The 13,239-nt window shown below is 41.5% G+C and overlaps 1 long non-coding RNA gene across 1 annotated transcript in view; it reads right to left on the bottom strand.

Annotated features, from left to right (window-relative positions):
* Positions 1 to 12,814, bottom strand: part of LOC140913859 (uncharacterized) — a 53,043-nt gene extending 40,229 nt beyond the window's left edge. The window contains exon 1 of the long non-coding RNA XR_012159678.1: positions 12,736 to 12,814. This is a non-coding gene — a long non-coding RNA (uncharacterized lncRNA). The remainder of the gene's footprint in view (positions 1 to 12,735) is intronic.
* Positions 12,815 to 13,239: the final 425 nt, after the last annotated feature.

Below are 13,239 nucleotides of genomic sequence, written 5' to 3'. Positions count from 1 at the left end.
AACTTGCCTATGGCCACACAGTATGTCTGTGGCAGAGACAGAAATAGACTCCACAAATACTGACTCCCTGGCCCTGTTCTAACTATGACACTCTGCCTCCCCTGGTTTTTCATCAGTTTTGCCAGAAGTGTGAATTTTTGACACACAGTTCCACTCATAATGGGAAGTTACTTTTACAGAAGGAGCATGTTTGCCCCTTAAAAACCTGAATATGATATACCCTTCATAAAATTTTATATAAATAATGAATATGCAATTTGAATGCTTTCATTTTTGCAATTGAATGTATACAGTGTATATTCTCTTTCCTTTTTTCAGGCCACATCAGAATTTATTAGCTATTCCTTGAAGCAAAATTGTATAAACTTTGGTTTTGCTTCAGTTAATATTTATTACTGGGCTGTGTGAATCTTGATCCCAAAAGTAATATTTAGCACAACAACTTTAAGATAATTAACACTGTGTCTTTGATATCATAATTAAAGCTGTAACAGTTTTCATGATTAACCTTACATTTTTAAGAGTTGAAAGTTTAGGGAAACACATTCCTTTTCTACATAAGAATGGCCCTACTGGGTCAGACCAAAGGTCCATCTAGCCCACTAGCCTGTCTTCCGACAGTGGCCAGTGCCAGGTGCCCCAGAGGGAATGAACAGAACAGGTAAACGTCAAGTGATCCATCCCCTGACACTCATTCCCAGCTTCTGGCAAACAGAGGCTAGGAACACCATTCCTGCCCAGCCTGGCTAATAGCCATTGATGGACCTATCCCCCATTAATTTATCTAGTTCTTTTTTGAACCCTGTTATGGTCTTGGCCTTCACAACATCCTCTGGCAAGGAGTTCCACAGGTTGACTGTGCGTTGTGTGAAGAAATACTTCCTTTTATTTGTTTTAAACCTGCTGCCTATTAATTTCATTTGGTGACCCCTGGTTTTTGTGTTATGAGAAGGAGTAAGTAACACTTCCTTATCTACTTTCTCTACACCAGTCATGATTTTATAGACCTCAATCATATCTCCCCTTAGCCATCTCTTTTCCAAGCTGAAAATTCCTGGTTTTATTAATCTTTCCTCATACGGAAGCCGTTCCATACCCCTAATAATTTTTGTTGCCCTTTTCTGAACCTTTTCCAACTCCAATATATCTTTTTTGAGATGGGGCGACCACATCTTCACACAGTATTCAAGATGTGGGCATACCACGGATTTATATAGAGGCAACACGATATTTTCTGTCCTATTATCTATCCCTTTCTTAATTATTCCCAGCATTCTGTTTGCTTTTTTGACTGCCACTGCACACTGAGTGGATGTTTTCAGAGAACTATCCACAGTGACTCCAAGATCTCTTTCTTGAGTGGTAACAGCTAATTTAGACCCCATCATTTTATATGTATAGTTGGGATTATGCTTTCCAATGTGCATTACTTTGTATTTATCAACATTAAATTTCATCTGCCATTTTGTTGCCCCGTCACCCAATTTTGAGAGATCCCTTTGTAGCTCTTTGCAGTCTGCCTGGGTCTAAACTATCTTTAGTAATTTTGTATCATCTGCAAATTTTGCCACCTCACTGTTTACCCCTTTTTCCAGATCGTTTATGAATGTTGAATAGGACTGGTCCCAGAACAGACCCCTGGGGGACAACACTATCTACCTCTCTCCATTCTGAAAACTGACCATTCATACTTACCCTTTGTTTCCTGTCTTTTAACCAGTTACCAATCCATGAGAGCACCTTCCCCCTTATTCTGTGGCAGCTTACTTTGCGTAAGAGCCTTTGGTGAGGGACCTTGTGAAAGGCTTTCTGAAAATCTAAGTACACTATATCCACTGGATCTCCTTGGTCCACATGCTTGTTGACCCCCTCAAAGAATTCTAGTACATGTCTAGCAGAAACTTGTTCTGCATCTTATCATTATAGGAAAGATTTTTGTTTATTGTTTTCATTAATTCATTGTTATCCATTTTTATTACCTGAGCATATGAAAATATAAGTTTGAATCCTCCACTATGAGGATTTTATATTAATACAGCGATACCTCTTTTAAAGTTAAGTTTCCTATACTGGAAAGATAGAAAAAATAACCTGAATTGTAAAAGGAAACAAGATGCTAGAATACAGAATAACTGGTCAATGGGTGGGTGGAAAAAGGGAAGAGTGATATTGATGTTACAAAAATATTACAGATAAGGCCTGCTTCTCCTCATCTTGGTCATGTATATTTTTTATATAGTGCCACACAGCTACACAGTGTTTTACTGACAAGTAAAAAAAGACAGGACTCTTGCAAATTACTTACAAGATAACAGCCAAATTATACCCTCCTCCCTAGAAACCTGCACTTGGAGTGTTTTGGTTGATGGGATTTATAAAACTGCTCCAGCAGACTTTGTAACCAATGTGAATCTGAGCAGTTCAACTGACAATTCACAAACTCTGATGAGCCTTATTCCAGAGGAACTTCTAAACTATGCTACAGCCGTTGGCTAAGTTTATGTCAGATTTGATGGAACATTTAGAGGCTCAGAATTATACAGTGAATAACTCCATAATTTTGCACCTGAAATCAGAAATAGTCCGTTGCACTACATTTCATCCTGGATTACTGAATAAAACACATATGGCTTTAATACACAGTAAAGAAGTTAGATCAACTGAAATGCTAAGCATCCTTCATATTCCAAATTCGTATATTTCAGCAACACTTTGTGTGAGTCAGCTCAAAAGTTTCCCCCCAAATTCTGTCTTCAGACCACACATGCAAAATTTCAAGATGTGGAAAGGAGGAGGAGGGTTTTTTAATAAGACTTTTGGGGGTAGGGATGTCAAAACAAGTCTTATTGACCCCCGTGCTTGCCATCATAACACACAGGCCAAGCAGCTTATAATGGAAATGAGCTTAAATAAACGAGTGGATGAATTTGAGACATTGGAAGGTCCAAAGCTAGGTTAATCATGCCTTTTCAGACAGAATGGCACAAACAGAATCACTGCTGCTCTATCCTTCCTACCTTTTGTATGATCTGAGGGAGCAATGGAAGAGGTGGGAAGGCAATAGCAGAGACACTGACCAATTTGCGAGAAGTCATTCACTTTTGACACTTGGAGAGGACACAGGACAATCCATTGCTGTTTCCAGAGTCAAAGAGGTCAATCACCAGCCCACCAAACTGATTTGTAATGAGTGAGAACATTTCTGAGTACAGATTCCATCCTGCTTACTTTAACTTCTTCACTGTAAATCTTAGTGTTCATCTCCACACAAAGAGTTGGGCCCAAAGGCCCCTTTCCACATTCTTCAGCCTTCCATTTGTTACACTGCCCTTTGGACCTCACTTCCCTCATGGAAAAGAGTGAGGGTGAGGTTGCCTCTGGAGAGACACTTCATTCCTGCCTAGCAGATGGGGGCCAATGTGATGGCACCCAGCTTGGTGGGGAGCTGCACTATGCCCACAGAGCTGGCTGAGCTCCACCATGTGACCCTCAATAAGGGGATGAGCCGGAGACACAGACATTTCCTTATGCCTCTGGCTTTTCTTGGCCTGGCTTTCTCCTTGAAGCCTGCAGGGACACCAGCCAGTGCAACATCACATAAGAGCAAGTGGAGCTAAGGGGAAAATCTCCACAAAGGGCAAATAGAGTCCTTGGAAACAGCTGGGCATTATACTGACATGTTATTGAGCCAAACTGTCCATCAGAAATCTGAAATCAAGTTTGGAATTAATTTCAGAAAAGCCCTGCTCAAGGAGGCCAAGCTGAGCTGCTGGCCACTGGGGAAGCAGAGAAAACTGGAGGGAACTTCAGGGCAAGGAGATTCCCCTGCTGCCAGCAACTGATTCTGCCCACAAGCATTCATTATAATGGATTTGTGAACCTTAGCATGATGAAGACACATAAGTGAAACTGTAGAAGAAAGTAGATTGGCAAATGTAATGACCCAAACTGGAATTTATTTTGAAGATTTGGGGTAAAACTTCTGCTCTTGGACAAAGTACTGTGGAATCTGTCCTAATGACAAGAAGTCAGATCCTTGATTTTACATCTCATCCAAAAGATGGCACCTCTAGTAGCATACACCCTACTCAACATAATGCTTAAGCACTGAGTCAGTTCTACTCCAGAAGACAACTGCCACCTTCTGAATCACCAACATCATTTCCAGCAATACCTGGGCTTCTACTTGGTGGTCCCCCAACCAAACAACAATTACATATACAGATCCTGGTCTTTTGTCTCCAAAGGTTAACCCTGAAACTACGAATTCCTGAGATTTGGGCACTGAATAGAAATGACCATTTATAATAAAAGCTGCTTGCTTGTAATGATTAGTTAGTATTCAAAGCCAAATACTCAGGGTGCCTGAAGCTCTAAGTAGAGTGTGGGTGTGGGGTGTTTTTTTTGGGGGGGGGTTGTATTTAGATTTAACTTTGAAGAGTGACAATCTCAGATAAAAGCTGCAAGGCAGTGATTCTGTGCAATTAGAAGTGATTAAACACTATCTATTCCCTTGGAGCCCCATGACTGGAGAGTCTGCTTCTCCCCCCAGCCAGAGTGCAGACTAGTGCATTCTGGAAGCTTCATAATTTCAATTAAGATTCCTAGATACAGATGAGAATGTGGACATGACAAAAATTACATTCAACTACCGTAAAAAAACTCTTAGTGGTTAGTTAAATACATCCAGGGAAAGTAAGGGCATTTCATTTACAATGTAAATACTTGCATTAGAATTTAGAACAAGGAATACCAGCAAAGCTGGAGTTGTTCTAGTGTCAGAGTTCCTAACTAACTTGACACAGGGCGGGAAGGCTTTATTTTCTACACATTTTGCATGGGGAAATCCTGAGCTGATTTCTTTTGCAAGACTCACAAGCCTTCAAGTAATGAAGCCTCCTTAGGCTGATCTCAGATAGGGAGATTTTTTTTTTTCTGAATTACTTTCATTTTAGAATAAGGGCAACAGCAACATCTAACATGAGATTGGGGCCTTTAAGCACTACTGTAATGGAAGGATTTAAACCTGCCAGGGTCTCCATGTGGAAGATGGGTGACTCTTGGTAAGACAGGCATGCATATTAGCTGTTTGTTGTTTTTCAAGATATGTTTTCTCTGTAACGCTTTTGTTCTAAATAAATACTTCATTTTATGAAGGCTGGCTGCTCACTAGTTAGCCCTGTCATACCTCCTGGGAAATAGCAGGACAACAGGGGCTGTACTAAACTCAGACTTACTAAGGTGATTACAGTGAATTGCAAGAGGAATTGTAGTCTAAATCCCCAGTCTGGAAGGAGAGGAACATTGATTCCTGTCCTCAGGGCTGGCCTTACCAGGTGTCAGACTCGGGGGGCAGGTGCCACTAGGACTCAGAGTGTAGAAAATTGTGTCCACTGCTGGTGCATATGTATTCTCTCTGCTCTAGATGCACTAAATGCACAAAGATGGTGGAGTGCTGTGCTGGAGGAAGGAGGGCACAAGAGACATAACAGGCAGCCAGGAGAAAAGGTGAGAGGGAATAACAGAAAGCTGCAGGAGCTGCAGAGAGAGAGAGGAGGAGGAGCCTCTTATGTACCTCTCTAGAACCCCCAGGAGCCTGGACTGATTAACACCAGCTTCCCAGGGAGCTTCCTGTTTCCTGTTGCTTCCCTGAACCCACTTGAGGAGAACAGGCAGTCAACTGAAGTAGTAGGAGCCGGTTAGGCCCTTAAGACGCTGATATCTTCCCTCAGTCAGGCCCTGCTACCAGCCTGCTTATGTGTCCCCTTCAACTGAGTGTTGAGAGCCACTATAGCTGGCACAGAACAGCAGTCATGAGTGAAAAAGAAAACGCCCCTCTGGGGCAGCATTCAGAAAAAGAAAAAAAAGCAAAGGAAGCTTTTCTATCTAAGCAGGAAGGAGCTTTCCTGAGATATATAGACACAAATATTCATGGGGAGCCTTCCGGCCCCAGTGAGGATGTGAGTGGTGAGAAGATCCCTGATCTTCCAGTTAGCGACCTGGCAACTACTGCAGCATCCATATCTCCATCTCAAATGGATCTAACCATGCACATTCCTGAAGAAAAGTGTAGATCAGAGAAGAGTGTGGTGGAGGCACAAGAAACAGCTGCTGCTGAGTTTAGTTCCTTAAGTCTAGATGATCCAGGACTGTGGACCCACTTGAGCAGTAGCCTGAGGGACTTCCTTGTACTGCACGGGCCACAGCAAGTGAAAAACTTCATGTTCCCCAAAGACAATGAAAATAGACGTGTCCATTCAACACATTACTGGCATGAAATCCCCAATGGTGACAAAGTAGAGAGACCATGGCTTATGTACTCAAAAACCCAGAATGCTGCATACTGTTTTTGTTGCAAACTCTTCCAGTCTAATGTTCCAGCCACATTGGGTTCTACAGGAACAAAGGACTGGAAAAATCTGGCTAGAAATCTGGCATGCCATGAGAAGGCAGCAAATCACCAGAGAGCATTCCATAGGTGGAAAGAGGTTGAGATGAGACTAAGGTTAAAGGGCACCATAGACTATCAGCATCAAGAGAAGATTGCGTCAAAGTCTCTTTACTGGCAAAACGCTCTGAAAAGGCTCATTGCCATTGTGAGAGTGCTTGCTACCCAAAACCTAGCACTGTGTGGTACTTCGGATCAGCTGTATGTGCCAAACAATGGAAACTTCCTTAAAATTATGGAGCTGATGGCTGAGTTTGATGCTGTACTCCAGGAGCACCTAAGAAGAGTCACCACCCAAGAAATGTACACACACCACCACCTTGGAAAAACAATTCAAAATGAGATCATACAGTTACTGGCAACAAAAGTCAAACAGCAGATTGTGGCAGATCTGAAGTCAGCAAGATATTCCTCTGTTAGTCTGAACTGCACACCTGACATCAGCCATATGGAACAAATGACTTTAATGGTGTGTTTTGTAACAACAAGAGAACCTAGTGCAAACATCCCTGCAATGGTGACTGTCAGAGAGCATTTTCTAGAATTTATTGGCATTGATGATACTACAGGAGCTGGTATGACAAATGTGCTTCTTAAAAAGCTGGAAGATACGGGAATTGCGATAGCTGACATGAGAGATCAGGGCTATGATAATGGTGCCAACATGAGAGGAAAGAACAGAGGAGTGCAGACACAGATCCGAGAGTTAAACCCTCAAGCTTTTTTTGTCCCATGCAGTTCTCATTCATTGAACTTGGTGGTCAGTGATGCAGCATCAGCTTCTAGTGAGGCTGCTGATTTTTTTAATGTAATTCAAAGCATCTATGTATTTTTCTCTACATCAACTCATCGATGGCAAATTTTGAAGCAATATCTGGGAACATCCTCTCTGACACTGAAACCACCGAGTGCCACATGATGGGAAAGTCGAGTGAAGGCAATAAAGCCTATCAAACACCAAATTGGGAAGATAGATAGTGCCATAGTTGCCATTATGGAGGATAATGCTATGACAGGAACTGTTTGTGGGAGAACAGTGGCAGAGGGAATTACCAGAAACATACATAACTTCAAATTTCTGTGTGGCTTAGTGCTGTGGCATGACATACTGTTTGGAGTAAATGTTGTAAACAAGAGACGCCAAGGTGTTGACCTTGATCTATCTGGAGCAATGGAACAACTAGAGAAAGCAGAGTCATACCTACAGTCTTACCGGTCAAATGAGGGATTTCAAAATGTTCTGAAGAGTGCACAGAAGTTGGCAGAGGAACCTCACACTGTAATTTACACCTCTAGCTCTAGTTTAGGCATACTCTAAGTCTACCTCAGACCAGAGCTGCTGCCCAATGCTGTGATAGAAGTGAGCATGAGATGGCCCAGACTGTGGACCTTCAGGAAGCAGTTCAAATCTTTGCAACTAAGAAGGCATGTAAAGCACCACTTTGATTATTCAAACAGATAAAAATGCCAGTGTTTACTATGCAGACAAGAAAAGTTATATTTGCTGTTCAGGCATTTGAAAGTTAAGTGTTACTTAAAATTTTTGAACAAAGCATTTTAAGTTGTTAGTTCTCCTTTACTGGGGCAGGTAGCAGAGCAGTACCATGAGAGGAGTAGAACAGGAAGAAGGCAGAATTGAGATCTTTCAAAGTTTTGGCCCAAGTGAGGGGGCATGGGGGCGTCATTTGAGCTCTCCGCCTCAGGTGCCAAAATGTTGTGGGCCAGCCCCGCCTGTCCTGAGAAAGATGACAGGCCTGAAACCTGTTTGGGGTGCACTCAAGGAAGCCACAAAGGGGTCAGAGGTGCAGTTATCCTGGGAACCATGATACTAACATCAGTCTCTCTCCTGTTATCCCTTCATATACAAGTTAGAATTAATACTGTCTCTAGGCACAATTATATTATTAGTCAGGAAGTTCTATCTATATTATTAACCCTCCAAAATGTACACTTACTGGAATTTCCCGATACAACTTATATTGCACCTCGGGTGACCAGATGTCCTGATTTTATAGGGACAGTCCTGATTTTTGGGTCTTTTTCTTATATAGGCTCCTATTACTCCCCACCCCTGTCCCGATTTTTCACACTTGCTGTCTGGTCACCCTAATTGGGCCAGAAGATAAGTAGGTGGTGGACAGGCATAGATGGTCAGAGGTACACTTATTTATGGAATCTTGGTTTTTAGTTTCCTGACTTTCAAACACTTGTTTGTAACCTTACATCTGGATTTCAAAGATTTGTCTTCTTTTATAACAATAACATTTTGATGTTTTAATTTAACTGTTATCTATTGACAGTCGTAACTGGTTCTTAAAATTTTCTGTCTCTAATATACAGCATTGGTAAAGTGATTTGGTATCTCTGAGGATGAAAGTACTATAAAAATGTTAGATAATAAACACCTTTAATCCATTTATACTTTGATTTTGAGGATAAACTTCTGCTGTGGTGTCCTTGAGATCTGTCCTTTCTCTTGCGCCCTATCAAAACAACGTAAACATAACACTTGTAAATAGATAGTTCCTTCCTTTGAGCTACTGGGCTATTTTTACTTTAATCCAAAACATGAAGATTCTTGTTCTCTCTGCTAGTTCAGGGAAGAGATTGCAATTCACTAGGGAAAGGAAACAATATTAACATGATCAACAGAACTCCATCTGACCTTATTAAGTTGCAAAACCTCCTCTGAAAGGCCTACACCAGCAAAAAGAAGGAGAAAGAGAGGAGAAGGAGGTAATAATCAATTAAAGTAGGGGAGAAATTAAAGTAGGCAGGGAACTGACTGAAGTAGACATTAATATGTTGACTGAAATCAGTCCATCAGGGACGATTCTAATAAGGGTGTTAATGAATAAAAGTTCTGGGGGGAAAATAGGAGATAAGTTGAGCAATGACATGAAGAATCTGCTCTGGGGGATAAGGGAACTCAAGCGTTAGATGAACAATACAACTCTGATTTATGAGCCATGAAAACACCCAAGACTGACCCCAGCATCCAACCCATCTCTGCTCAAGAACTCACTGCTGCTGCTTCTCCCCCAGCTGTGTTTCAAAGAAATACAAGATTCGGACCACTTGATGACTGACATTGAGGTTCATGGCAATGGAGAGTGTGACAAAAATATGTGACAAAACCTGTGCCAGCCAGTCCCTGGCAACTTTATATTATAGATTCCTACACAGCATTGGGCAGCAGCTCTGGTCTGAGGTAGACTTAGAATATGACTACACTAGAGCTAGAAAGTGTAAATTACAGCGTGAGGAGATATGCCTCCACTAGCTTTAATCAAATTAGCATGGGTATGTCTCCTCAAGCTGGAATTTACTCCTTCTTTACTCCTTTACTCCAGTGTAGACATAAATGAAATGGTTCTGGTATTCATATAATCCAGGATGGAATAAAAATACCTAGGGCTTTGAATCAGTCCCCAAACTGGTCTAAGTTTTGCATTTTAAATGCATAAGTTCCTAGAACCATAGCTTCACATCTTTGACAAACTTTAACTCTGCACACTTCCAAGATGGGTAAATTGAGTCCCCTGCAGTTTGCTGTCGTGGTGGTGGGGAATGTCTTTCAAATGAAACAGTGAAAAACAAGTTCTTGTGAAGATATTAAAGAGCCTAAGAGAAGCAGTCTAGTTCGGTGTCTTTGTCCAAAAGCTTCTATCCCCCCTGTAGTGTGCCCTGGTGCATGGCAGCTGCTCTGAAGCCCCAGAGATGGCTGCATTTCTTTGGTGATGTATATGTAGTACACTGCTTGTGAAAAACTTTAAGGTCTTTTAGGATAAAAGGTGCTATAGAAAATAAGAATACTTAATTTTACCAATTATTCTAAAGCACTGGCCTGGGACTCTGGAAGTCTGAGTACAGTTCCTAGCTCCGATACAGACTTCATATGTGACCTTGGGAATGTCTCTTCTCTCCTTGTACCTCAATTTCTCATCTGAAAAATGGAAATAATATTTCCATATCTGACAAATTTGTTGTAAAAATAAATCCATTAACGTTTGTAAGGTGCTTAGGTTTACAAAGATGGAGGGCACATACACAGATAGCTGCTCTCTTTACAAATTCATACCCATGGCTGCTTACTTAAGTGGAAAAAAACAGGCTTTTATTGTTTTTTACTCCTGTTAGCAATGCTGAACCAACACGGCTAAGAGGAGTGAGCGGAGTCTATTCTTTTTTGTACATCACCACCATAAAAGTTTATTCTGTGGAACCCCACTAGAGGAAATGGGGTTACAAAGGCATCACTGGCCTTGCCTACACTAGGAACAAAGGTGGGTTTCAACATATGTTAGTGAACTCCTGTAAGAATCTTAGTGTGGATGGTATTTCTATTTTAACACATGATATCTGGTAGGATTTAACCCTAGGGATCCGAGGGTTTACCGCAAGCAGTTAACGTGTGAAAATGATAACTTGCTTTGTCTACGTTAGGATTTTAACATGCTAGGGTACACTGCAGTCATGGGGTGTGATTGCAGCTTGTGTAGAAATTAAAGCTAGTTGGGGAACCAGAGCAGTGAAGCTGGGGCAGCGCACGCTTCAGAACAGGCTGTACAAGCCCACCCAGCACCCTGGGTAATTCCTCACACGTGCTACCACAGCTTCACTGCTGACTGAGGTGGATTAAAGCTAGTTTGGGTATGTCTGCACAAGTTGGAATCGCACCCCATAACTGCAGTGTAGACATATCCTTAATCAGCATGCTACACAAGACACCTTTTTCCCCTAGGCCAATGGGTCTAATCTGGGCTGATAAATCTTTATGACTGGCAATAATGCACATGAATGAAAGAACTTGGTTTTCAGAAGAGGCATTTAGGGGAAAACCCCATCATTTTACTTATAAACTAAGCACATTTGATTTGGAAGCCATTGAGAAACCGTGAACATGGAACCCTCAATGCCATTTTAGTCACTTTTCAGTGTAGAACCACATTTTTAAGCCCCATCACTCCTAACTTTCTTCTAAACACTCCTCTTGGCTTGAAATTTCTCATGGTAAGTCTTAGACAAGAGAACAACTTGCAAGGGAATGTTTTTTAATGGGCGATGGAGATGGACAAGCCATTTTTAAGCTTTTAAAACTTTTTTGCCACCCAGTAACTCGAACACAGCTGCGTTTGCAGCTTTATATTTATAGATACACTTAGTAGGAATGGGTGAACCTTTGGGAGAGGCGAATATGCAGACCTGTCAAACAAATGGGTTCACTAAACTAGTATGAGTTTACAAACCTTTCTTTCTTGTAATTTAAATCCATTTTTAAGGAAGAACATGTTTTTCTAGCTAAAGAGAAGCCAGTGATGTGAACATGAAATAAAAGAATTCTCCCTAAAGCTAGGCTGGCACAAGTGAATGTTCTCAGGTCACATTCTCAGCTGGCGTAAATCAACATAGTTTCATTGACTTCAGTCGAGATGCACCTGTTCATATCAGCTGTGGCTCGGGGCCCTTGTTTCCATACTGGGCAAAAAGATTCTCTGAACTTCACTGATACAGCCCCATGAATGTCAATGGAAAAACATGACTTTAACTCAGAGTCCAATTTGTCTCACTGTCACTGGATTTATTTTTCTATTGTTTTTGTTCTCCCTTCCCATCTGTGCTTATAGATCACTTTATTTTTTCATTGGATTTTTCTTTTTTTTCCCCTCCACCAACACTTTTTTTAAAAAAAGTATACTCACTTCTAAACCGAACCTGAACCCATCAGTGTTTGAGTTCAAGGTGAACTCTCAAACCGATGATGTTTTGAGTGGGGCTGAAATGAGGCCAAACCACTTTGCCTAGCCCTTGTGCTTAGCTGTCAAAAAGCACTCCATCTTTGACAAGTTAGAAACAACCATGTTCAAATGACTTTTTGAAATGCAGAAATTGATTTATAGAAGAGAGAGCTGATCATCAGGCTGCTCCTCAGCCCCCCCTTGACCAGCTAGGGAGTAGTTCCATAATCTGCCCTTCCCTAAAAACACACACAATTCTGCTGGCATTGGAGCAAAACTGGTCATTAACCAAAACAGGAATAAATCGTCCCCCATGATATAAAATGCACAATTATTGACCAGCATTATGGGATCTATGCCTCACTCTGATGCATTTAGCAATGGACATTGTCAGAGTCAGGATTATCAGGCTAGATAGACCATTGATCTATTGTGCTAATTTCCTTCATACTACCTCATCCCTGGCAATTCACTCAAGTAGGAAACAGATTCAGCAATCATCATAAACCAAATGTTTACAAAGAGCAAAATGTTTCTATCAACACATACCTCCTTCTCACAGCATTGCCCCTCCTCCTTCCCCTCTTCTGCCCCGGTCACTTGCACTCACTGCTAGGACTTGTGCCGTTAGGGACTAACCGGATGTATAATAGAGAAGGAGTTAGGATGAATGGTAGCTTTGCTGTCACCATCATTCAGTCATCTGGAAATCTAATTTATATCTTGTTTGGCAGACTAGCAGCCATCTGCTCCAAGGATATGCTCTAAGGCAGCTGCCAAATATTGAGCAGGCTATCTGCTGTAGGGAAACTAATTGCTTTTATTGGATTGACATAGGCTGGGGAGCTAATGGTATAGGTTATTCCTCCACTAAAAAGATAAAATAAAAGTTACAACTACTCTGACTTCTATCAGTGATGAGAGAGAAAACACATTTCAGGCTACTGGTGGCCACATGGGTCATCTTGGCCAGAGCTGCAGAGGAAACGGCTGTCAGCCCATTGAAGTGGGTCAGGAGTGTTTCAGTGCTACAAGCACTAGGGAATGATTGAA

Source organism: Lepidochelys kempii, chromosome 6 (assembly GCF_965140265.1).
Source record: "Lepidochelys kempii isolate rLepKem1 chromosome 6, rLepKem1.hap2, whole genome shotgun sequence".
NCBI classification, from domain to species: Eukaryota; Metazoa; Chordata; order Testudines; family Cheloniidae; genus Lepidochelys; species Lepidochelys kempii.
This window is presented reverse-complemented; position numbering and strand designations above follow the sequence as displayed.